Source organism: Bactrocera neohumeralis, chromosome 2 (assembly GCF_024586455.1).
Source record: "Bactrocera neohumeralis isolate Rockhampton chromosome 2, APGP_CSIRO_Bneo_wtdbg2-racon-allhic-juicebox.fasta_v2, whole genome shotgun sequence".
In the NCBI taxonomy this organism is placed as follows: Eukaryota; Metazoa; Arthropoda; class Insecta; order Diptera; family Tephritidae; genus Bactrocera; species Bactrocera neohumeralis.
The window spans coordinates 78,792,200-78,819,962 of NC_065919.1; the positions used below are offsets into that span (position 1 = coordinate 78,792,200).

General features: G+C 34.1%; 1 protein-coding gene across 1 annotated transcript in view; it reads left to right on the forward strand.

The window, feature by feature from the left end:
* LOC126751405 (uncharacterized) overlaps positions 1 to 27,763 on the forward strand; it is a 222,691-nt gene that overhangs the window by 20,902 nt on the left and 174,026 nt on the right. The window lies entirely within an intron of this gene.

Here is a 27,763-nt window from a genome sequence, read left to right on the forward strand (position 1 = left end):
AAGCAGTCACTTCAAGATATTTAAAAGCAGCCGGATACATTCAAAGCTGGTAAATCGGTCACATGAATTGAAGCCAAGACACGTTGAAAGTCGATTTTGCATATCAGAAATGCTGCTTGAACTCTACAAAGAAAAGTCGGAACACTACAAACGGCAAGCCCGCAAATAGAATTGCGCCATGGCCGAGGCAATAATATTTGTTGTTGTTGTAGTAGCGGCAGAATTCTGCTGAATTGACAGATTACGTAGACCCGATTATCGTGGAAACGAGAAATATTTTTGTATTCTAACAAAGCTCGGCTTCTTGCTGCAAGACTGGTAAAAAGCTATTTGGGAAACAGCAACCGGTCTCACCAACCTTGTAGCCTAGATATTGTTCTTAATCAGTACCTTTCTGTTTGTTCGAAGCAGAGGACCTTCACTTACGTACGGTTGACTAAGAGAGGGTGTAGAAAGTCGGCTTGACTCATTCCTAGCCGCCAAAATGGCTTAGTTTTATGGCAAGAAAACACCTTATTGTCAGAAAGATTTGAAAATTATATAGCCAATTGCCATCTATGGCTTTTGGCTTAGCCTCACTACTTACTAATGCGATTAACATACATATTACTACGCCTTTGCTGAAAGGACATTGATTTTCTGTTTGAGCCTTTCTGATTTCATCCATACCGAAATATCTTTGCTTGGTAAAATCTAGACAAGTGCAGCCAGTAACAATCATAACTTATATTTTATTATTCTATATGATACCTGGGTCCACTGTGAAGAATTTGAAGAATTGCTCTAGTCCTTGGCTGATGTCTAGCCAACTCGCTACAATCGATTTATTTGAGTAAGTCTCGATTTTATGTAAGTAAATTTTTTGTAACTATGTTTGCCCGCTTGTCATGACTTATTATGACAATGAATGACCATCTGAATAAACCTCGGAAAAGGTTCTATTGGGTTTAATAGTATCCCGAACAGTCAAGCTCTTCCAGTTTTTGCCTAGTCATCAAAGATGTGTGTGGTCTAGCGTTGTCCTCATGGAAGACGAAGCACGTTCTGTTAATCAGTTCTGGCCATTTTTTTTCGATTGCTTGCTTCAATCTCATCAGTTTTTGGACAGTAAACCGTGGAATCAATCGTTCGATCAGGCTGGAGCAGCTCATAGTTGATGATTTCTTTCCAATCCCACCCAACACTCAACATAACCTTTCAAGGAGTCAATCCTGGCTTTGCGACAATTTGTTGAGCTTCTCCACGCTTGAACCATGCTCTTTTTCGAACATTATTGCCGTACTTGATCCACTTTTCGTCTTATGGTAACAGGAGTAACGGTTCGATTTGATTTTGTTTCAGCAAAGAATCACAGATATTAATTCGGTTCATACAATTTTTCGCAGACAATTCATATGGTACCCAAATATCGACCTTCTTTTTTTGTAGTCAGTCTTTTTTAAATGGTTCAAAGCCTTTTGAAGATGAATCTTAAGTTCCTTAGCGATGTCACGGCTGCTTATGTAACGGTCCTCGTCAATCTTTAAATTTCCAGAACGGAAGCGAGTGGACCACTATTATGCTACACGAACTGATACATCATCGTCTCCGTAAACTTCACAAATTTCATTGATGGCTTGCGTGAAATTCTTCTCTTTTTTGTACAAAAATTTCAAAATATAGCGAACTTTTTTATTATTTTCATTCATTTTTGAACAGTTGTAGGTTTCTTTCAACTTCCTCGAATTTAATTTTTTTGGTTAAATGAAGCTTAAAATCTCATCTTTCCAATGCTATATGCATATGACGCAATGTGGTTAGTAGCACTGGAGATTTACGATTGCAACGACATCTATTGACAAATACGAAAAGACTTTTTCGACTACCCAATATGTGGAGCTCTGATATTTATTCTTAGGAAATTTTTGTTTAGCGGTAATTTTCCTCAAAAAAATTAGAGATTGAAAGAACTAAATATAGTTTTTAAATATATTTTATTTAGTTTAAATGGCTTCAAATTAGATAGATGAGGTTTTTTTTATATCGAAACGAAAAATATATATTATAAGCACATATATGTACATATATATGGTATGTAGACACCTATTCACTTACGGAGGCACTTATACACACACATCGCAAGCAAATCACTTCAATAGGCGTCACACAATCACGTCATAACTTCCCCGCCAAAGCAAAATCTGTACAAACGTCAATGCCCTCATTAGCTGGCTGAGTGTTTGTCCCATTTGTCCCCTGCTTCGAGGTCCGCTTTTCAACGGCGGCCATTCAAAACTGACACGCTATCATAATTATCATTATCATCGTGAACGCTGACGACAATCAACGACTACTACAGTAACTACAACAACAGCAGCAAACATACAATTATCGAAGTGGCACTTGCCGCTAACTGTATACAGTAGTAGATAATAGTATGTTGCTTGAATGTGTGGGCGTCACTGCCGGCTGCCAGCTATCAATGGTTCGTCTGTGTGTGTTTGTGTTTGAGGAGGGCAGGTTACGCGGTCGCAATGAACGCCCAACAATGTTTGTCAGCGCTAAGCATTGACACAAATAAAATGGGAATCCAGGAAAAGTTGGTACCAGTAGGCAGGACAAAGCAACAACATGAATACAGTGGTGTAACAGTAAATTGTGGGGACTATCCGGATGTTTGACGGGTGCAAGTGAATGCTGCGTGCTAGTGGGGCGTTTTTACCATAGAAAAAAGTACATACTTGTATGTAAGTAAAATGCTATGTAAGGGATATTTTTAAATAAATTTGATAGAGATGCTAAGGAGAAGAGATAGTCATGTTTTTGAATCAAATGCGTTTGTTTTTAAACTAGAATAATAATGCATAAGTCTAATTTTTGGAATTTTCGAAGTCATGAATATGGTTGGATTTGATCGACGAAAGATTTCAGGCAGCATCAAAGAAATATCAATAATTTGAAAAGTCTTTTAGACACACGTAACGATGGACAGGAAAATCATATTGAAGAAGGCAAATTTAATCTGCCGCTAAGATGCTATCGGATATTTTTTTTTGTTGCATACTGTCTTCGGTATGATTAGTAAGGTACTGCTAGGATTCAATGAAATTTATAAAGAATTTTTTTCATTCATTCGCTTCTACAGCGGAAATTTTTCTAATTTTTTAAATAAATATAGAAAAATCCTGGAAAAAAAGTTTGTATTTCGGAAAAATCAAAACTTTTACTTCTATAATTTTTTTCCGAATATTTTGAAGATTTATTCAATCAATCAATTGAGTGCTGTTAATAAAAATTGTACGATTATTTTGGGTACTGAGCAACAATCTCTCTCTAACAGTCTCCACTAATTGATTCTACTGATGAACTGCACAGACCGATCTCTAACTATCTTCACAGAATTATTTATATAGTTCTCAGAATTCAGAATCTTCTACAATATGTTTTATTAACTAACATCTCTAACCAATTCGGACGGCCACACACAAAGCTATTCAGTGTGATATACCGACATAAAAGATCGCGTAACCTGTCTAAATAAATTATTAGGTGAAAGTCGGCTTAGATGCTTCGATAAGATGCTTCATTTCGATGAGAGGCTATAAGCTATCTATGGTTATGATAATCCACTCTTTTAAGATTTAATGAATTTCAATTTTTTTCAATAACAAAAAATATTTTTCAATAATACAATTTTTATTTTAATAATAAAAAATATATTTTTTAATAATAATAAAAATAAATTTTTTAGATAATAAAAAAAAACGTCTTTTTGTATTAAATTTTTTTGCAGAATACAAAATCTATATTTATGAATTGACTATTCGAGTTTACTTCTCAGAAACTTTTTAACCTTCATTCTCTATTTTTTTGTATATTTCAATTATTCATTTCTATAGTAATATTTCTTATTTCGATTTTTAAGGGCAACCCTAGTATTTAGATACCATCATATGCACTGGTGAAATAAGAATAGCATTATAAGAGCGTTCCTCAAGAAAATTTTTATAAAAATCAGCAAACACGTGAACAGATATTATCAAACGCTTACGCCCCCACATACATACATATTCATATGAAAGCAAACCCAGAAAACTTTGTAAACAGAAGAGAAAACGCGGAAGTAACATATTTATAAGTAATAAAATGATATATACATATATATGTATACCGTATATATCACAACATAAGATATATATATTTATATCAAACTTTGACACCCTAAACATCTGATGAAGTTTGACGCTTTCTCTTCACAGCTTACTTTAATTGTGTGAGTACATATACATATATCATATGTACACATATTTATGCTTCACATATATAAATTTGGTTTTTTTGATTTGTATACGCCAATTATAAACAACATTAGATATGCGCTACATTTAGGTACTTTTGTATGTGCGCATGTGTGTGTGCGCGTGTGCGCCAACAATGGCATTTTGTTCGGAAGCGAAAGATTTTTACGATGATTTGTGGGGCGTATGAGCGTAAACTCCCACAAAGCGTGCGACAAAGCGCAGAGCAAGCGGTCGTACAACATAACGGAACTTTGCATCAGAATCAACCGAGTGTATTAACACAATTCCCGTTGTCTTTGCTGTTTGGCCAACTTTTAAACCGCCCTCCACCTCCACCAACCACCTCGCTCGCCACTTTATCCAACATAAACAATCGCGTGTTTTTGCGTTTTGTGGTAAACACCAGCCTACGTCGCCACCAACAAACGGCACGACGTCACTCCTCGCTCGTTCGCGCGCTCATTCATTCGTTTACCAGCCAATCAGCCGGCATCCGCATCCGCAACAGCAGAGGCAGCGGCATGGCCACCGCAGTCATCATTTCCAAAGATTTTTCAGTTCGTTTTGCGGTTTTTGTGGCAACAGCATTGTTGTTGTTGCTTCGTTGTTGTTTAATTTTCTGTTATGTTTTGTTGTTGTCCTTGCTCATAACAAAAGTTCAGCCGCCTGCAAACACGCGCCACCGCACTCATCATTATCACATACACACTCTCACACATACACACACGCGTATTTATAAAATTTCGTTGTAAATGCTGTAAAATTATTGCTGTTGTTGGTGCTCATTGGAAACTTTATTTTGCTTGGTTCATAAAAGCTATTTTATAGTTCTTCATATAGCATTTTGGCAGCGAAAATCTCATCGTTGCTGGTCTTTTATGCCTGGCAGTTACTTAAACTAATTAAATGCTCCATTGATTTGTGCGGGTGTGCGTCTGTATAGGTGTGTGTGTGTGTGGTAAAAAATGTTGATCCTTTAAAGGTAAAGCCTTATATTTACATACAAAATCCATGTATACATATACATATATGCTGCATTATAAGGGAACGTTCAATTTTTTTCAAGTTTTATTAGAAGATTACTATACTTCAAAATTGATTTTGGAACATAATTCACTTTAACAAAATCAGTTGGTGCCTTGTAGCTATTTTTTCACTAATGTAAGTATTGTATACTGATGTATGGGTACCACATGAGTTAGCAAAAAACACCCCATAGACCGAGTTTCCTCCTGCGATTCGCCTCTGAATCGCGACATATTTGATCCACTTCTGAAGCGGATGGTTACTGTTGATAAAAATTGGGTGACTTATAACAATGCCAAGCGAGAAAGGTGGTGGTCGAATAGCGGTGAGTCATCGAACATTGCGGCCCAGGTCAGGCCGATAGCTTTTGCTTGGGCCGACTGAAGAAAGAAAGAAAGAAAGCGGTCAATTTTGCAAATATGATTCCAAGTTAGATCAAGACGACGCAGATTGATATTGACTTGACAGCAGCTATGAAAGCTTAGATGGAAGGCTCTTATACATCCACCTTATAGTCTGGATCTGACGTCGAGTCATTACTATTTCTTTCTGCTTAAATCAAATGATATCGCTGAAAATTTCACCTCAAAAAAATCGTATGAGAATTTAGTTTTTGTCAATAGGGACGAGGGTTTCTGAGATAGTGGCATTATGAAATTACCTTCACATGGGCTACAAGTTATCCAACTAACTGCAAAACGGTGCGTATGTAAATGGTTCATTCTAACTATGCGAAAATAAATAGATTTCTCTTCAGTTATTTTTATTGGAAGAGTAGCTGAACTAAAACTATCAATATCCTTTTTGTAAGAACAAGTCAAATGATAACACAAAATAGAAAATTCCGCCGGTCCATTGAAACTTTGAAGCATATAAAAAGAGTATCAAAAACTCAAAATTATAATCTTTATAATTCTTTAATGTAGGTGTTTAGTTTCTCTTTTTTGTCGTGACGCCGATTAATTATTATTCTCTTATTTCTATTCTTATGTTTTCCTCTACTAAAATTAGTTCTGACCAGAACAGTAAATTTTTATTTCTTAATGAGAAAATGTCTACAATATACATAGTACATTGGTTCAAAAAAACACTTGGAAATTGTAATTAAAATAACCAGGTAAATGATATTTCAAAAATTGTATTTTGCTATTTTACAGCAGCTGCTTATGTCGGACACTCAGTAGTCCATTGAGATAAAATACTGAACAAAGAAATTGTCTCAAATTTTGTATTTCTAACCAAATTTTGTGTGCGGAATTGTTGCGAATATTGGAAAAAGTTTACGCTGATTCAGCTTTATCAAAAACACAAACCTACAAGTACTACAAAAAAAGACGATCGAGAGATTGTTGAAGACATGCCACGATTGTTACCAAATTTAAAGCCAAAAATGGAATGAATATCAACGATTAACCATCATATTCACAAAATTTGGCTATGTGTGATTTCCGCTGTGTGCCGCTCCGGGGAACCCGTTTTCTGTCGATCGAAGAGATAAAACGAAAATCGCTGAAGAAGTTGAAGGTCATCCCAACTAAGCACTTTTCGTCGAAAAGTACTAGGAGGAGGACTAGAAAAATCCTTGGCATAAGTGTATTACATTTGATGAGGATAACTTTGAAAAGAACAAAATAGATATTGTTAAATAATTAAATATTTTGTATAGTGACGATTAAAAATTATGACTAAAACCTTAGGAACGTTTTGAAAGGCAGTAATTTCACAAAGGAACAATAACTTTATGTTAGGCTTTTACCAATGGAATGTTTGGTTTGTAATGCTGACTGCCAATCGGCCTTTTTTAATTTTTCCAAACATTTTTGTATCTGATCTTCAACTAACTATACTTGCAAGGATATACTTTGTATAAATGGTCTATCATTAGGCAATAATAGTGAAAATTGTATCTCTGAATTTCTTTGAGGTTGCAGCTACGCAATTTATTGCTTTATGGGACCATTTTGTTTTGAAATATTCTTTCTGAAATACCTATGCGAAATGTTTGGAATAAGAAAATCGTCAAATTGGGTCATCTGTTAGAAGATCAAGTGTTCATTATTTAAGAGATAAGAGAAGAGAAGAAAGAGAATAACTTTCACTATACTATTTTGGAGACTTCGCCAACCATGTAAGCAACATCAGTAACCAGCTTTGATACACTATTTTAATGATGAATTAAAAGCTACAGGCAAAATAATTCAGAGCAAGAAAGAAATAATATTGAAAAGATAATAATTTAATAATTCTGTTTATAATCAAATTTAACTTTTTGAAGTTTGCCTTCGAGTAAAACCTTAAGCTCTTGAAGTTGTAGTCCCTACTTTCATTGGTTGGAGCGAATACTGAATTTAACTTATATTCTGCGAACTATTGCAGGATTATTTTGTGAACCTCGCTTCATACTCCAAGCTTTTAAGCATCCTTAACTCAAGCAAATGATTTTTTGTGACATTTTAATTTAAAAACTGCTACCTGAGTTCATGAGTAAATAGCACAATGTAGGAAATCTCTTTCTTGAAATCTTGAGACTAATTCGCTGATAACAAATTCAATTTTTTCAAAGATCACTAAGCATTTCATTATTTTATTATTATTAAGTAAAAATATTTTCATTTTAGCGAACTGTCTAATTTATTTAAGCCTTTAAGCCTTTCACTGCTTTAATTTCAATTAATAAAATATATTTATATTTTTCATACAGACATATTTCGTTTTTTTTTTGTATCAAAGTAAAACAAAGCAGTTTATTATTTAAAAAGTTTTATTAAATGTATTGAAGACTGCAAAAACCAAATTCCCGGCAATTACGAGTTAAAAGTCACATTTGACATCCACTTTACAAAAAAAAGGAAAGAGTTCATCGTTTTTAAATACGATTATTATAAGTAAACAAGTAAATAATATTTACATACAGACGCTCGTATAAATAAATTTCAAGGGGAAATTTCTATTGAAAAACTGAGTAAGCCATAAAAAATATTATTAATATTGTTTTTAACATAAATAAAAAAAATTCATTGGCAACGACGGCCATGGAGTATGAATTTTAATCGACCATAACATTATCGAAACTAAAAAATGCTTTATCAAAATAGTTAAAAAACATAAAAGTCGTTGCGTAATCATCACAATATATTTAAAGCGCCGAGGAAAGAATAGAAAAAGCGAAATTGTTGTTGTAGCATCCGGTGCGTTGACAAACTCAAATGACTTTGATGACAATAACAACAATATGAGCTGGCAGCTTTGTCAATGCGAGCGCGTTAGTTTCGTAAACTGCTCGGCCCAGCCGTGTCCTTCGCCCCCACCCGCACATCGCACACAACGTTATTGTCTACCAGCGATACTAAATGTCGCAATTGTATAACGGCATATAACTTTGCATGCTGCTATTGTTATTGCTGCCGCGACACGGTCATTATGGGTATTGGTTCCACGACTATTGTTCTGGGTTTTGCTGCTTTGACATGGACTATTGCTTATACACCGCTTCCGATTTATTTATTTATTTCTGCTGCCATCGATGTTCTATGGACTCACGCACTGTTTTATACATACTATATACATATGTGTGTGTGTGCGGGACATCAGTATGCGCTTCGCGGTGCAAATTCTCCACTATTCGCGACCATGACACAATTTGATGTTTTAACCTTCTGCCATTATCTTGGCGATAGTGTAGTTTTAGCTTTTGTTACTACTATTACGACAGTTAAAACAATCGTTTGCATGCATTGAGGATGTGTGCTCGATTGTGTCTATTCGCTTTGGCGGTATTGTATCTATTTCTGTTTGGTTTCAGAATGTCAATGGTGCACAGTAGGTTAATATCAATTAAATGTGTGCAGAAAAAATTGATAGTAAATCAAAAAAAATCAGTACAGTTTTTCAAAATAGTTGGTTTTATGAATATTATTATATCTTAAATAAAAAAAATATCTGATAATTATCAATGAAAGTCTAATTTATTTCCCTTCTTGGCTCTACTCACTTTTGTGACCACTGAGTCTATGCTCTCTAGTTACACATTTCTTACTAACAATTGCACTTTAATATACAGATTTTCAAAGTCACCTCAATATGACGTTAAGCTTTCCATCTGATCTTAATGACAGTAAAATCCAATTATGTATAGTAATATTCTAATAAGTAAGAAATACTTTTTCGTAACAACTAGATTACTTTAATGTGTTCTACATTCTTTCCTTCATAATATAAGCTACATTTCTAAAACGGATTTAATTATCCAAGAAGTAAATTGCTGTGTCCAACTCATAATTATTATATTTATTATATTCCATCCTTCTAACAAATTCCAAAGTATTAAAGCCCCCGAGCATCAATGCCAAAAATAGTTTGCGAAGTTTCATTCCAAAAATGTCGAACTGGAGGATGCCCCACACACTTGAAGAACTTTTCAATTCGATGTGGATAAAACGAAGTCGTTTGTTAACGCCAATCGTCGAATAACAACTCGTGAGATTGCCATAAATTTCAATGACCATTCACAGTCAAATAAAATGTCGAGGAATAGTTTCGAAGTTTGTCATACTATGGGTTCCTCATATTCTTACAGAGCCGCATTAACGACTGTGAATTGGTTATCAAAAGCAATTAGCGACAAAAAGTGTGCCATTTACAAAAATATGAAATGCAAGAGATCATGGTCTTTAAGAAATGAAGTAGCTCAAACCACTTCTAAGACCGAAAGTCACTAAAAAATGGTTTTGTAGTCTGTTTGGTTGAATTTCAAAAGGATCGTTTCTTTTGAGCCTTTGTACGAAAATATATGACTATTTCTGAAGTGTATTGTGATCAGTTGGACAAATAGAAGAGTCGAGAATTAATCAATTCCAGATCTCACATAAGCATGAAGACCCGCTAATATTTTTTGTATCTTTAATGATTTGTGCTACCACAACGACCATATTTTACAGACTTGGAATCTTCGCTCTCTTACTTGTTCCTTCACCTCAAATTAGGATGTCAAACTCTACTTCGAAAAGTTTTTTTACATTTAATTGAAACATGATGATTATTATTATATTAAATATAGTAATCATGTTGGAAAATTTTCAAATCGTTCTTCTAATGTCAAATCGAACTAAATTGAAAAAACAAACAATGTATAATATTATAGTCAGGTCGTGAATTGAATAGAAAAATTTTAACAAAACAAAACCATCTGGGGCAAGTTTTGAGAATCTTTGGGGAACTTCTTCTGAAGTGTCTTCAATGTCATGATGCGTGTGCAGCAACGCTAGGTCGATCAATCTATCTTGAAGCATGTTCGTCCTCAGCCACGTTTTCATGCGGCTAAGTGTCGAAAAAGAGCGTTCGGAGCTTGCATTAGTCACAGGAAGTGTGCAAAATATGCGAAGAAAACGATGAATTATGTGGTATAGGTCTACATCGCAGTTCTTTAACGGTTCCATTGCAGTAGTCGGAAACTAGTTGTCTTTTGACTTTTGCTTCTGCCCCAATGGCACTGCCAGTGCTCAAGTTCACCTTTGAGCTTCAAATGTCGCACAACGTTCTCATTATCGAAAAGGCCTTGGAATTTATCTGTCAAGCAGTCAATAATATTTCCCATTGCTGTGGTTACCAAAGCTCATACTTTTCTGGAGTTCTTTTTCTCAGTTAAAATACATCCAATACTTCTCTAGAAAAGCGAAAATCTTCGCCGATTGTATCCAACAGAGGAATGTACACTGAGATCTTGTAGTATTCTTTGCAAGTTCTCAAGCAAAAAATTTTGCATTTTGTTTGTCGGCCGCAGATTCTTGGTTTTTCTTCGTCAACTTTCAGTTCTGCCGCCATTTTTTTCGTGTCTGAATAAAGGAATCGAAAATGTTCCTCAACTTTTTGTATTAGATTTCTGAACATTAGCAGCGTATCTATCATATTTAATGCCTTTGACAGATCGATTGATTTTTTCTGAAGAATCACTGTGAGTGAATGAGCTACAGATAGAATATTACATAGCCAAAAATCCCAATTATAAATTCAAATTTGTACACAGCTGCGATGATTATCGTTGCTTTTGCCACTGTTTCCTTATTTTTCCAGTTACTAATTTTTCCATGTTGAAAATTTTGGGAAATTTCCCCCATTCTCCCTTCTGAATCCGTTACTGATATAATACACTACTACTTTTTGAATAGTACGAGTTCGTCACTCAGTTTTTAAGATATCATTCTGAAGTGTACAACATTTTCTTTCGAATAGGCTATTTATTTGTTGGAAACACTGATATCGGACCGCTACATCAATTAGATGACATGTAAACTAAACGGTCAAAATCAAGATAAAATCTGTTTATACTCTGTTATGCAATAAGAAATGAACTTGTAAAGCAAATTATGGCTACAGTTTAACTGAAGCAAATATTTTTGCTAACTTTTCGTAATATGTTAAATTTTCTTAAGGGGGTATTCTGGTCTAGAAGCATGAATTTCAGGTAATTTTTAAAGTGTCGTAAAAAAAAGGCAATTAATATTTTTATTATACATTTTTTTATCAGTTATTTTTTAATTTTAGAAGAGTACAGAAAACAATTAAAAATTAAAAAAGTAGAAACTTTCAAAAATTATGAGCTGACGAAGTGGGGTGACTCTATTTTAAAGTTTCCACGTGACCCCACCCATGATTTCAACCCTCCTAGTTATATGAACCAAAAAAAAAAGATTATCAATCTAGAATAATATCGCAATAGAAGGAACTACGGAAAAGTGGGAACAAATTTTTTTCACAAAATGGCGACTGCCTGAAAAAAAAGTTTTTTTGGATCACTTTTTCTGACTATTTCGAATTTTTTAAAAATAATAAAAATAAAAATTTGGGGATGGGGCTAGTTCCAACCATAGATAAGCCTATAAAAAAGACTCCATAAAAATTTCAAATAAATCAGTCCAGTAGAAACTGAGAAATCGTTGGTATCGTTCCGAAAAAGTCAGTTTTGAGAAAAACGCGTTTAAAGTTTCGCGTAAAGTCTTTTGTTTGATTAGTTCCGGCCGAACCAGTTTGGATGCCGGGTCAGCAAAATGCCTATATCTCCGAAAATAATTTGAATTTTGAAAAATCTTCTTGTACACATATTCTTGAATAGTTAAACTTTGAAAATATAAATACAAAAAATTTCGATTTGTTTAAATTTCTAGACCAGAATACCCCCTTAATAATAATAAAATGCTTATGTATAAAATGTTGGCACCACAATCAGTTAAAATCTTGTTATTTCTATTTATTTCCTTTTGTAATCACTTCTAACACACTGTTCGGGGTAGTAACTACAGAAGTATCAATCATACTTTTGAGGGAATGAATTGTAGCGATGAAACTGTGACAACCCGTAACAAAACACTACACATATAACCATTTTTAATAGACGATTGAGTGTGTGAATGAGAGAGCTATATATTATTAAGTATATAAACAATTGGTTTATTGTATTTGAAAGAGCATAAATTTCAAAAATAACTAACGGTAAAGATCCAATAGATTTTAGTGTAACCGTTGTCAACTAACTTTTAACTAGAAATTTTTACTTACACATTTCTGTGACCATCTCAGCACTATCTCTTTCGCTCTTACATCGCTCTCTCGCGTGGACCCGTTGTTGCACAGCAATCTTGTTGAATTGCTCGAGTTAATGATATCGCTATCAATTCGGCATCACGGACGCAGCGATAGTTAACATTATACATACACACGCACATACATACATACATACATATACATGTGCGCGAAATTTAGCATTCAACTCCAATAAGCTGCGCGCTGCTGGCGTGTGGTGAATCGCTCTATTTTCCAATTCATTCAGTACGCCACTCTTCGCTTTGTGTATACATGTATGCGTGTATTTATTTTTGAAACTTTACGCGTACGTTGAAACTTTTTCGATAAAAATGTAAATTTATTGTACTTGGTAAACAAAGCGCTCGCAGAAAGCAAGGCGTACGCAACCAAGGCGCGCTCACGCACACCCGCACACATGCGCTTGCTTGAAGCAATTTGTAAGTGTGTCCGTGTTGCGCTGCATATTAGTGTACTTATGTCACTGCTATGTTGTTTCCGCTGCCACGCATCATTAAAAAGAGGAAAATTCCTAAGAAATAAACAAATAGAAAGCGTCAACAAAACCTCACTCTAACCCTTCTTTTATATTTTTCAAATTCTTTCCCCTCACATTTTTCTCTATTTTTGCAATTTATACTTTCGTTCCCTCCTGCAGAGCCACCAAAAGAGCCACACTTACACATATACAACTTCGTGCTTATTTAAACTTCGGCACCCCGATTTCATGTCTCATTTCTTATAATTGTAATATTTGTTGTTTTGAGTTTTTTAGTATTCAAATGCCATAAAATATTGCTCGCGAACTCTATAATGACTTTCGGTTAACGCATTTTTGCTTTGGTAGTTGGTCGACTAACGTACTTTTGAGCTGCGAAAAGCGCGAAGCTTGAAGCTTTTATGAAGCAAGTCTTTTAGCTCAGTGGGTCTTCTTGATTTTTTTGTGTGACAATCGCTTGACTGCCATGCAAAAATTATTTTTAGCAAAGTTTTTCGGTGACACAGTTATTTTTCGAATGTAAATTTTTTAATTTGCAAATAAGCGGTGCGATTATGTGTGGTCAGTGGCAAAGAATTTTCTATCTGTTAATCAATGATCACAGTAAAAACATGGTTGTTATACTTATCGTACGCTAGAATATTTTTGCTTAGACATTAAGAAAGGCTACAGCGAAGCAACGGTTCAACCATCAAAATTGATGTTCGAAACTCGCCTCATACTTAGTTGTTTACAGAGGACTTCATATATGATTCTTATGAGGCATTTTGATAGCTTAATGGGAACATTAATAAACTAAATTGCTGAGGTTTGAGTCTAAAAAATCCTTAGTATATTTTCCGATCAAAGAGTAAAATAATTTTTGATTTATTTTCTCCAAAGTTCCATCATCGAAGTGTTAAATGGTCACAATAGGATGACTCTAAAAGACATAGAGGACGTGGAAACATAATTTTTCTGCCACGGGCTATTATTTGTCGAGTCATATTAAGGACTAAGAAGTAGATATAAGCACGACAAATCACTTCTCATCCCAAATACAACCATGTGAGCACATCGATTTCAACTCAGAAGGCCATTTTTAATATTTGGGAGAACAAGAAGTAATCAGTTTGGCTACTAATTACTCCAGTATGCACTGTAACTTTGACAGTCTATGACATATTCTTGTTTTCAATCATAAATTATACTTCTGAAAAGATGTATAAGAGATAATAATTCGCATAGATTTACTAAGTAATTTGGTTAATTTTATAAAATTAGACATTTTGCATTTTGATTGAATATGTTTTGCAACTTTCGAGCCAGAGATTGATTCCCGCTCATAAAATGTTTGTTCCTTATTGGAAAAAAACTAGTCCAAGTGGTTTTAGACGTATTGATTTGAGGTGAGGGTTCTTCCATCCAAAAATTTTGCAAATCAGAACTAGTAATAATCTAAAGGTGCGAAGTCTGGAGTATACAGTGGGTGAGGTAGCATATGTATACCTTTCAAATTGTAAAAGCTTATGGCATCTCATCGAACTTGTATGAGATCTCTCATTATCCTGATGGAACATTACACTTTTTCCATTGATAAATTCTTGCCTCTTCTGTTTGAGGGCATCACTGAAGTTGTCTAGCTAATCACAACATCCTTCAGAATTAATAGTGTTATTTTTGGCCAAAACCTGAAAATAAACGGTTCCTTTGAAACCTTACCAAGCAGACAGCATAAAAGTTTTATGAGATATATGACCCTCGCAGTAGTATGAGCTGATTCATCTTTTTTAGACAGTGAGCTCTCGTGATTTTCCTTTTTTGCCCACTTTTCGCGGCAGTAACAAAAATGCATTAGCTAATTAACTTTTGATAAGCAAATCATAATCGTTAATTCGACGAAGCACATTTCTTTCAAACAACATGAATAATCCAATTGTCAAGCTTCGAAATGAATCCTAGACATATCAGGTGTTTGCTTAAGATCGAAATTGCTGGAAAGAAGTTCTGTAAACCAATATCGACGTTCGGTAAACATTTCTTACCCGTACATATCACTTTTCGCCTTGCTTCAACTGTATTTTACCCTTTTGCTATTAAAACAGTAAAATATGCCGAAAATGCTGTTTTCGATCCTACATTTTCGATACGGCACCAAAAAAATTAAGAAAATGTTTGCTATATCAGCTATGGAAATAACGGTAAAGCGTTTAAGTGTGAAGTTGGCTGAGAAAAAACTCAATGAGATTAGTTGTTGTCATCAAACGAAATTACTAATTTAAAGGCCATAGAATAAGGGAGTTTTTGGTAAACAAGTATAGTGAAATTTACGGAATTTTGAAAATTTCTTCCAGAATTTATTTTACCCCAAAAAAGCAAAAAAGTTTCCTTTTAATTGTACACTATTGGAATATAAGATGTTCATTGAAGTATGAATATTTTTAAATGCTTCTCAGATCTTCGCTAGTCTCACTCACAGTTGCTGTACAATTTTGCTTAGATAATCAGATTGCGCTTCTCATTTGAATTAAGAATTAAGATGAAATGAACTAAAACCATTTAATGATGAAATTAATGTATATTATTAGTGTAGTATTAGTAGTGTGGTATTAAATTAAACAAGTAAATCTACAACTTCGAAAGGTAATACTCTAATTAGAAATGTTTCATTCTACAAGAAAAGATACACCATTTTTTCCATAAAAGCATTATTTTAAGAGTTATACGTAGTTAAATTTATGAATCAAATGAGCGGAGAATTCATACAATAGATTTATATATTATGTGTTGCTCATACCACATGGTGTACTATATGAGTAGAGGTCATTTACATGTGATGGAAAATGTTCTCTACAGAATTTCAAAGTCCTTTACAACTTGTGATTTGTTTAGTAAACACAACTGCAGTGAGCAAGCTTTAGATAAGAACCTACTTGGGGGTATAGATAAGGTCATAATAAAGATGTAATAATAATGAGGAAATTCTTAAAAAATTTAATTCAAATATTCTTTTTTCTTTAATTGTATCAGAAAAATTCGAATATTAAATCAAAACTTAAATCGGAAATTCCCACCTTTACTTGCGATAGTAAATGAAAGCCAATCAGTGTGAAACCATAGAGAAATTAAATTTTAACACCGTTCATATGAAAAGAGCATTCATACACTTAAATACAACTCAAATGGAAGCCCATTGTCACTCATTTAATATGACAACATAATCGGTCCATCACATAGATAAATAACATTTATGGCACTTCAGTTAATAATGTTATTAATTTATATATGTAAGAGTGTGTAAAACAAGGCTTAAATCCCTGTAACTCAATTCCCGAAAGGCTTCGGAAAATAAAATTGGTTTGTGGTAGCATTTTTTTTTAATAATAACAATTTCCAATAAAATCGTGTGTAATCACAGACCATTTGCATAATAAAGCTATGTAGTATGCACACATGCACATAAACATACTTATGTATGTATGTGTGTGTGTACAATGGCTTAACAATAATCACATCATTTGTTGCCACAATCAACAACGCATTAACCCTTAATGGCGCAAATAAATAACGCAATTGTCGCACATTAAACAAACAAAAACAAAAATAGCCAAATCAAAGCGGCTAACGGGTCAGGTTGAAGAATGCATGCGTGCGCCTCTGGAGGTGTATTGAACGTTTAACGGTATTTAACAAACAAGCAACAAAAATTACCAACGCAAATATGTTGTTGTTGTGTTAAAAAGCAGTGCTATTTCACTTTAGAACCGCTGCATAACCTAAGCACAACGTTACGGCGAAGATATTCGTTGAGTTACCCGGTGGCTAGGAAGCGATGGAGCTGCTTTGCCTGAAATACCGACATTTTCGTTTAAATTCGATTTTTATGTTAAAATTATGCGTTACACAAAATGCCTACGAAATATGGCACATGTGTTACAAACACATTACACTGCTAACTGCAGTCTGGGTTGAAGCAAAATAACTTGGGTGGTTGTTATATTTGTCTGTACTCTTAACTAGGTATGAATATGTAGGTGTATATGTGTAGGTATTTGTGCAAGAGTAAATCCTTCAAGGCTATTGAAAATAGAACCCAAAGCTGGACCTTCGAGCCAAATAAAGATTTTCTGCCGCACAGTAGAGAATTGTGAGCGAAAAATTGAATTTTGGATCAAAGAATTTCAAATAATATAATTTTGGGTTTTAAAAAATATTTATTTAGTAAGAAATATAATAGTTTCTGCCACTAAAAAAATTAAAAAATATTAATTGTCGGAAAAATAAAATTGTGAACCCTTTCCCTAAAATTCAATATTACATTTGGAGGACCATGAAAGGACAATATTACACTTTTGGCTTTGGAACATCTGAAAAAATTCTCCTACAGTTTTGATCCAGTTATAAATACCTGCTAAAATTTTTTTTTTAATTTCATTTCTAAAACATTCATATTAATTTTTTGCCAGTAATAATATGATATAATAACACTGTGCACCGTCACGGTAAATGGGAGTGAAGATCTGAAACCTAATACAAAAATAGCCAAACTGATTGACCTTAGCGTTTACGCAGGGTCAAGCCAATCACACCAGAAGCCGAAGGAGAAAAAACAGGCAGCCAACAGTACATTCACATATGTATGTGTGCACCGTATTGCCGGCACGTACCTAAGTATCGGCGCATAAAAGAAACTGCAAAGAATATGCTAGCCGATGGGCTATTTCATATCAATGAAGGTTAATAGAAATTGTTTGCAAGAAATTTGTTATCAAAGCATTTCAAAGGATTACCAAAAACAACAAAACAAATGTAAATATCCATACATACACACGTGCATATGAAATAAATATTGGCGCACACATACCAATGACCTGTGTTTGGTATGCCTTTATGGACCGAAAGTAGCATTCTTTTAAGCCGCTTTATGGCAAATAGTAAGCTTCACATCTGCCTTCATATAAGTACGTACTATATGGACATGCAATATGTTTAATTATATGTAAGCGTATGTGTGCCTAACTCACCACACCCTTTAATACGGATTCGGCATGCTGAACACGCCGTCTACGTGCACCGGGCGGCTGCTGGTCAGTGGTCAAACTAAATCTACTCAGCCTATTCTATTTTATGAGCTTATATTCATACTATATAAAGCTGCTGTGTGTTAGTGTGTGTATAACTGTATTTATTTCATCTCTCCACTTACTCTATTGCTCTTTAATATTCGAATATTGCCACCTGTCCATACTCCATTGTTTATTAATAATTGCTGAAAAAGATGAGCATTTCTTTATTACATTTGCTTGCACAAATTTTTCTGAGAAATTTTTGTTTTAAAATATTTAGACAAAGCTGGAATTGTTGAACATGTTTCTACATTGTTCTTGAATTTTTGTGTGTGATATGTAGCAATTTAATAACATTTTAGATACAAGCTTGTTTTGGTTTTGTGTGGTAAACATTAAGAAGCATATGTACGAATATTTATGCAAAATATAGAAAAAAAATTATTAATTTACCAGTATTAAAAAAAAAAATACCATGCAACTCTAAATTCTAAAGAAGGTATTAGACAAGTTACAGTAACTCTTAAAAAACTTTGGAAAGTAAGAAACTATAATTTTATTATAAGACAATTATCCAACCAGCATTGATATTAGCGACATTAGTTTCATCCTTTCATTACTTTTGACGTTATAAAGCATAGTGATAAAAACAAAAACTTTTTCGGAGTAAGTTTATATTTCAATATTTATTTATCTCCGATCTGGCACTTATCATTTAGGAGAATCTGTTGTATTTTTTTCATTGAATAGTATTGATCTCGCAAAATTATTTTTGGTTAATATGGTACGAAAAGCATTCCATCGAGAGAAGGCATTCAGTGAGCAAAACTTCCTTAGAATAGCTGTGCATAAAATAATCTAAATATATGTCACTTCAGCAAGTAATCATCCTTCGACCAAAATACTACTCTTTTTTGGGTAAAATATATATTTTGTACTTTTCCTTTGCTTTCTGCAATAAATTTTCTTCTCAATTGCATTCGCTTCAAAAAGTGGTGTATTTTAATGAAAACGAAATACTTTATGAAGATGATAACATGATCGAAGGTTAAAAACCAGAAGTTTTTGGTTGGAAAACTATTCATAATTCACTCCTTATATTTTCTATTAACTATATAAAGAGTGATCCATTTCAAGGTACCCTAATACAGAAACTTCAAATTTTATACCGACCCAAAACGTGAAGTTATCTGCTCTCCAAAATGTTCTATCAACAAATCTATTGATTGATGCAATGTGTGTGAAATGGCGCCGTCTTGTTGAAACCAAATGTCAGCGAGATCACCGACACCATTAAAAATGCCATCTCTTGAATATCTTCAGGTTGCTTTTCGTCCGAAATCGCTTGGTTAAATAGCTAATGAGCCAGAAATTGGCCTCATTGCTAAACAAAATTTGGTTCGGAAACATCGGATATTCTTGGATCTTTTCAAGTGCCCATAAGGCGACGCAGTGTCGCTTTGGAAGATCGACTGGTTTCAGTTCTAGCGCAAGCTGTATTTTGTACGCTTTCGATTTAAGATCTCGACGTAAATGCGCCAAGTCGTTCTATACGTCAGTCCGAGTTGCTGCGAACGACGCCGAACGACTCTCTGCGGTCTTCGTGTACTATATATTCTCAGCTAGGGCTGCTATATTTTCTTCACTGCGTTCTGGATTTGGTCTACTCGTTCGATTATTACAAAATGGGTCAAGATGGGTGATGGGTAATGATGTAGCGTGCTCAGTACGCTGATTATATTGACCAAAGCACACAAAGCACATTTTTTACAGAACGTGAATTTTCGTAATAAAGTTTACCGATTTGTGAAGGTTTTTAGGCGTAAGTCGTTCCATAATGAAATGTCAAATAATACAAAACAAAAATAACATGACCATTTGCAATGACTCACTTGTGATCTGTCTAAAAAAGCTATTGAAAAAGTACCTCTACTTGGATCACACGATAATAGCATTGTACAGCACTTGGCTGATTTTGGATGAATCCAATTTTGTCGAAACATTTCTCGGTAAAACTTATATAATACTACTACCACTATTTAGGATCAAAATTGACTTGAAATTTGTGTTTCTATTACAAAAATAATCCCCCTATTTGCAACTCTAACTAATTACTAGCTTTGAAAAAAGCTTTTTCTGCTTCTTCCGAAAAAATTGGTTTTGTCCAATATCCACAAGAATAACATTGGCGTATGGTGGAGTATATAAAACACAAATTTCAGTCAGAAAAAATTCGGTAAATGCATCAATCACTATATTTGTTGGCGGTGAGTTCTTAAAGAAATTTGGCATTTGCAGAGAAATGTATATATTTTGAGAGTCAATTAGATTGATTCAAACTAAAGTGTTTCAAGTTCTATGTGTCTGATAGCTGAGAAGACTATATAAATCTTAGAAAAAGCCGGTGTTATGGAGGAAAAATTTTTAAACAGCACAGCTTACAACCCTCGCCAGTACTTTTCATGATTTAAACTGTTTAAATTATATTCAGCCAGAAGTTGGAACTTCATTATTCTTACTCTTGCGCTTTACTTTCAATTATTACTAAAGTGAAAACTGCGAACGATTCCTAACTCTCTATTAAAGGCCATTTCTTGGTGTATTCAATTAAGGGGGTCATCCCATGTGATGGCCTGTTTTTTAGGGATTTTTAGGATTTTTTTTCTACGACCAGTAAATAGATAGAGATTTAAGCTTAATATTGTTTATTAATATATATTTCGACAATATAAATATAAATTTTTAACTAAAAATATTGTGTATAACTGGAGTTACAGCGTTCTGAACACCCCCGTCAATATATATTTCGACAATATAAATATAAATTTTTAACTAAAAATATTGTGTATAACTGGAGTTACGGCGTTCTGAACATCCCCGTCTGGAAAAAATGAGCTTGCAATTCCTCCACGATTCCGGCTGATTGGCTTATCTGAATTAAAAAAAAACGGCGTTTTAAACTGTATGCCTAAATGCACGGAATGAACTATTATCAAATGAATATACAAAAAATTGGACTTTTGGTAGACATTTGAAATAAAAGTTGCGATTTTTCCGTTTTTTTTTTGTGTTTTTTGCGATAAAAAAATAGAAATTTTGCAGATTTTCGATTGATAATAGTTCATTCGATGCGTTTATATGTGTTGAGTATGTCCTATAAATTTCAAGTCATTCGGTCAAGCCGTTTTTGAGATACGATGGAGGAAAGTTTGAAAAACAGAGTTTTGAGAAAAATGCGTTTAAAGTTCATTTAAAACTATGACGTAACTGCCAACTCAGCGCTCCGAACAGCACTTGCTTCTACCTGCTGTATCTTCAAAACGACTTGGAATTTTCAAAAATTTTTACTACCGAATTCTAGACATGTTAAGATAGTAATTTATGAAAAAAAATTTGATTTTTTGAGCCCATCACATGGGATGACCCCCTTAAATAGATAATCTTAATTGCTTCGAAAGCAGTGGGAGCAGCAAAGCTTAGAAAGATGTATAAAAATCTGACATAAACTAGACTGCGACAGTTTCGAAAAATTACATGCAACTTCATTATCCAAGAAAACTTCAACCGAAAATGCTTATTTCAACTAATCTAAGATACGTTATGAAATTTTGGGCAGTGAATAAGAAAATCTTTTCGAGTTATCGGAGATCGAAAAAAGGTCAAAAATCTAAGAAGGGTCATTAGTAATCGAGATGGAGTCAAAAACTGAAAATGAGCTGGTATATCTTTCGAAAACGGTCGTGGATCCAAAGCACTTGGTTCAATGCAAAGGGGAAGTCGAGCAATTAATTAACTCGCGACTTAATATGCTTGCTGTAAACGAATTTTTGAAAGAATTCTTTACACATAGACCACTGTTTTGAAGCTAACGCTATGTCTCCATCCAATAGAACAACAAAAAAATGTGCTTTTGGCCAAAAGTATTTAATAATTTCTGAAAATTATATTAGCATGATTTTATTGGACATTTATTTTAGTTTTCGTGGTATTTTTTATTTAATTAATTTATTTTATTTTCTTATTTTTGTTTTTTTTTTCATTTTGCCACGTTTTTTAACTGCATAAGTTATTTTACAGAACATTAAAAATTATTTGCGTTGATCTTAAATATATTTCCTGTCCAACATTTGTTCGTGCAATATTTGAGTTTGAGCTTTTTATCGCTTGTTCTACACATATACCGCTTTTTAATGTGGCTATTAAATAGAAGGCGCTCACACGTTAAGCACATAAATTACGTGTTAATATTTAGCTGGTGTGCCGAACAAATAAATGCTGTACATATGTATGTATATGGCATTGATATAAATGTATGTTTGTAAATATGTATGTATGTGCAGTATCGCTTTTCACACATTCTTCATCTGGTTTTCGGGCGATTTATTTGTTTTGCGATTTCCTTTCCACGTGGTTTGTTCGGTTATTAACCCGAAAATTGCCTATTTATACTTTAAATCTGATCGAATTAACTTGTGTTTATTGAAATTTATGTGGCTGTTAAGTTGCAATGTTAAATGATTGGATTTTGGTAGCGATAAGCAATATGTATGTAAGGTATGTAAGGAACAAGGGAGTTTACGAAAGTGATAATAGTTAAGTGTTTAACAAAAGAGGTTAATTTTATATGTATACCTAGTTTATACACTTTGATTGGAAAACTTTTCACGAAGAACGATTTCTTCGTTGTCAAGGCGCCATTTAGTAAATAAAATTTTAACTACTCGACGTATTACTACCAGTATTTATTATTGTAATAGTACTTTGTTTGGTGTTCTTGCATTTGAAATAATTTTAAGCAGAACAATTTTTCTCACTATAAGAGGCAATCCTGGAGATCGGCTATCTCATCGAGGGACTCCAACATTTTTCAAAAATCACCAATTACTAACGTTCATAAAATTCTATAAATGCACATTATTTTTATTTACTTATTAAGTAGAATGTCACTCCAAAAAAAATTCACTAAGAAAAGGCTTTTATTTGTTTTGCAAGTGATTATAATCCTTTGAATGAGTTGCCACCTTCTCATATAATCCTATTATTGAATAATATAAAATGCTCGTTTCCATTTCTTTATATGATTAAATCATAACATAAATAACACACCTTCTTTATACTTCCACACACTTATATAAATATTCATCATTCTTACCTCTGAGTTCGAAAGTAAATAAAATCGGAGTTTCAATTAATATTAATCGTGGCTGATATTACAACTGTACACACGCACACACATGCAAACATGTAAACCGTTATTTAAGAATAATCACGAGTTCTTCATATTGATTACATTTTAATTCTTCTATTTTGTATGCATTCATATTTACTTGGATTAATTGCATATCAGCTGTAATGAACTTGTTCAGCGCCACCACAGCGTATGAGTAATATTTATTGTTGCAGGCGATGTATGATTATCCGAAGCGATGCACAGATAAAGTTACCGCTGCGCATTGCATATTTCCATGTGTGTTTATATAACAATTTAATATATTGGCATTTCCTTTTGTCGTAAATCGCAAAACGCCGTTGCCTCGCTCGCTGCAATCAATTCCGCGTAAATTTCTGCATTTCTTTTCCATTACCGCCGCGTGGCACCGGCTTATAGCTGTTGTAATACCATGTGCATTTCACTTCATTTATTCGGTATTAATATGGTCAAAAGGGATATTGCCGGCAGACAGGCCACGCAATAATTCATAATATTAAAACTTGAATTGTTGAGCGGTGAGTGGTGAGTGCGTAACCGCAATTACAGAATGTGGCTGCATACTTTTCATGGGTGGTGTTAATATTTTATTAATCATATTAATTTTGTTAAATACTTTTGAGGCTCTTTCTTAATGAAGAGACGGTTCAATGACCTAATTTCAGTCGTTTCACTGTTAATGCGTGAAACTTAAAGCTTTTGAAGTTATCATTGATAACACTATGTGGCATAAGAGCGTCGCAGTTGAGAGAGTGTCGCAGTGACGAGTTTCTGAAGAATATAATTGAATAATTAATTTAATATAAATATTTTTATATTTAAATGTATAATAAATGGAAGTTCCATTCTCCATCTCAATTCATTATTCTTATCAAATGCAATTTTTTTTTTTTTTTCGAAGATCCGAATACAACCTCTAAAGGCATCTATCATACATCATACAAATGAGCGTAACTGAAAAATATTAAAAATCAATAAAATCAAACGAAAGCGTGGATTGTGCCTTCATTTTTACTATTTTACTATTTCTAACTGGTGATCCCAGTAAAGGTACTTTTTTCAATAGCCTTATTTTAAAAGATCACATCATAGCTAGACACGACACGCATCTATTATGTTATTTTTGTTCACTATTGTTAGGCATTTCATCATGGGCCACCAAGATTGTGTATTATCACACGGTTAGACTTTTTCCTGTCGGAATATGCATAATAAAGTCTAAAGTCTATGTGTGGACAAAGGACTCTCGGGCCTTGGAGCAAAACATCACGCGTGTCATTCGCCAGTTATCAGTCGGTATGCCCGAATGAGTCGTAGCCACAGCCAATATTTGAAAGAAATAATCAGCAAAAAATAAATGCCAAATAATGCTCTTTCGTATGATAATAAACATCCCCCATTAGATTTTAAGCTTCTGTATTTTTTTTTTTAAGTGGGGAACCTCGAAATTAATCACCTTTAAGTAATTGACTACAATACAATAAGACCAATTTCGAAGTTTAAACGTAAATATTTCCAGTTTGTAGGCTAGTTTCGAAAAAAAAAGATTTTTTTTACTAATACTCAATCTTTCCGAATTTTTTTTTCCAATACTCATATCATATGACAGTAGTGCTCTCGGAAATTAAAAAGCTTTGTAAAACTTCTTCCTATCCCTCTACTTTGCGGACGGAGCACACTTCGACTTTCCTGCTCAGTTCTTTGTGAAGCCAGATGAAAAACTCCTATAATTGGATATCAGCCATCGGCAAAACGCCCTGAACTTATCAAAAAATATGCTTAAATGATTTATTTATGTTTCCTTTGTTTCATTTGGTTGTCTTAAGTTACGTGATCAGAAAAACGTTTGCCTTGTTCTAGTAAAGGCAAGACATTCGATGCAGTGGAGTTGCGACGATTTTACCTCATCTTCTTCTAAGCTGATACAACTGGCATTTGGTAAAATGTTCTTATGACATAGATCGCGATCCAGTTAGAACTCTTACATCCATTGCAAGATACTTTAGCTTTCGCTGAGAGCAAAGAGCAGAGTAGACCTCTTACAATGTGAACGAGACCACGACAATTTTTCGCAGCTTTCTGAATTTAACAGAAGTTTCTAAAAATTTGTTTAGAGAAAATGCGAGAGTCCTTTGGGGAGCAGCTCAAAAAAGCAAGATTTATGTCGGTCCATGTATTATAATTTCGGCTTAAACATTTATAACGTTTTCTAGGTCGGTCGAACACCTTTAATAATATATCGGGTGATTTTTTAAGAGCTTGATAACTTTTTTTTAAAAAAAACGCATAAAATTTGCAAAATCTCATCGGTTCTTTATTTGAAACGTTAGATTGGTTCATGACATTTAACTTTTTGAAGATAATTTCATTTAAATGTTGACTCATGTGGTTTCAACAAGATGGCGCTACATGCCACACAGCTCGCGATTCTATGGCCATTTTGAGGGAAAACTTCGGAGAACAATTCATCTCAAGAAATGGACCCGTAAGTTGGCCACCAAGATCATGCGATTTAACGCCTTTAGACTATTTTTTGTGGGGCTGCGTCAAGTCTAAAGTCTACAGAAATAAGCCAGCAACTATTCCAGCTTTGGAAGACAACATTTCCGAAGAAATTCGGGCTATTCCGGCCGAAATGCTCGAAAAAGTTGCCCAAAATTGGACTTTCCGAATGGACCACCTAAGACGCAGCCGTGGTCAACATTTAAATGAAATTATCTTCAAAAAGTAAATGTCATGAACCAATCTAACGTTTCAAATAAAGAACCGATGAGATTTTGCAAATTTTATGCGTTTTTTTTTTAAAAAAAAGTTATCAAGCTCTTAAAAATCACCCGATATAATAACATATCAAATGAGATAGCTACAAGTAGATAATATATATGAATACTTCAACAGAAATATATGACAATATGTTAACGAAGCATAAGCCGATTAAAGTTAATGAAGATAATTTTCAATATTTTGATCCAATGCTTCGAGACTTGAGACTTCATTTTAAGTAATGTCAGGGAGCCGAAAGTTGCCTTAATATCAAACTAAAGATCAAGGATGTGCTAAAACTCATACTAGAAGTTAAATACCTGCCTCAGCTTAAGTCCACTCAAGCTATTTTACCGTTTGACCACAAAAAGTATGCATAGTAAATCTATGAACTATAGATAACTCTACCAAAGCTATGTCATTTCGCTCAGACGCAACCAATTTCATACAAACACCCTTGTGCACACATATATAGAATATACGATTTATATATGTATATGCCTGCGCCCATTTATGGAACTGGCTATTACATAAACTAACACCATAATGAAATCACGCACACACATGTACTTGAATGCTAGCACATTCGGCTACGTCTCATTAAATACGGAAATTGAGTCAACAAAGCGAAACGAAAGCCAAAACTCGGGCAAACACAAGCTCAGACCCCACTCAGAGCCTCACAACTGGCGGCGGCGAGCGTGAGCCGTTGGAGGCTTATACCACATTGTTTGTTGGCCGTTTATGCGGAAAGGTCGAACGACAAATAGGCTACGGCCGAAATGACAATAGTTGCGGCAATGTCGAAGCGAAATTGCAGGCCAACACACACACGCACTCAATGATACAAAGAAACAAGTAAATATGTAAGAGGATATATTGATAGGTAAATATGCTACAAATAGGCGAAGATAACAAAAGCAACAAGAATAACAGTATGTGGATCTGCTGAAAGCATGCCAAGAGCAAAGTTAACGTGGCATCACTGCATAAAATGCCAACAGCAACAACAGCTAAGAATACTTACACAGATACTTTAGCCTTTCATGAGCACGGAATTATATTTGCAAACAAAATTGAACCCATAATTGAACCGAAAATAGGAAGTCAAGGCATGTTGCGCTTGTCGGTCACATACACCTCACATATTGCCACACACACATATGCATTTTCTCGTACATATAAGCGTGCTCTCGCACATATGCTTGCGAACGAAGCACTGGTCAACGAATAAAGGCAAGCACATAAATGCATTAAGCAAATAAAAAAGCTTAGTCCTGCCGGCTGGCGAGTCAAACTATGCTGTGCCCCAAGTCTACAGCCGAATAAAAGTACAAATAAACGGGGCAACGCATATTTTGCGGCT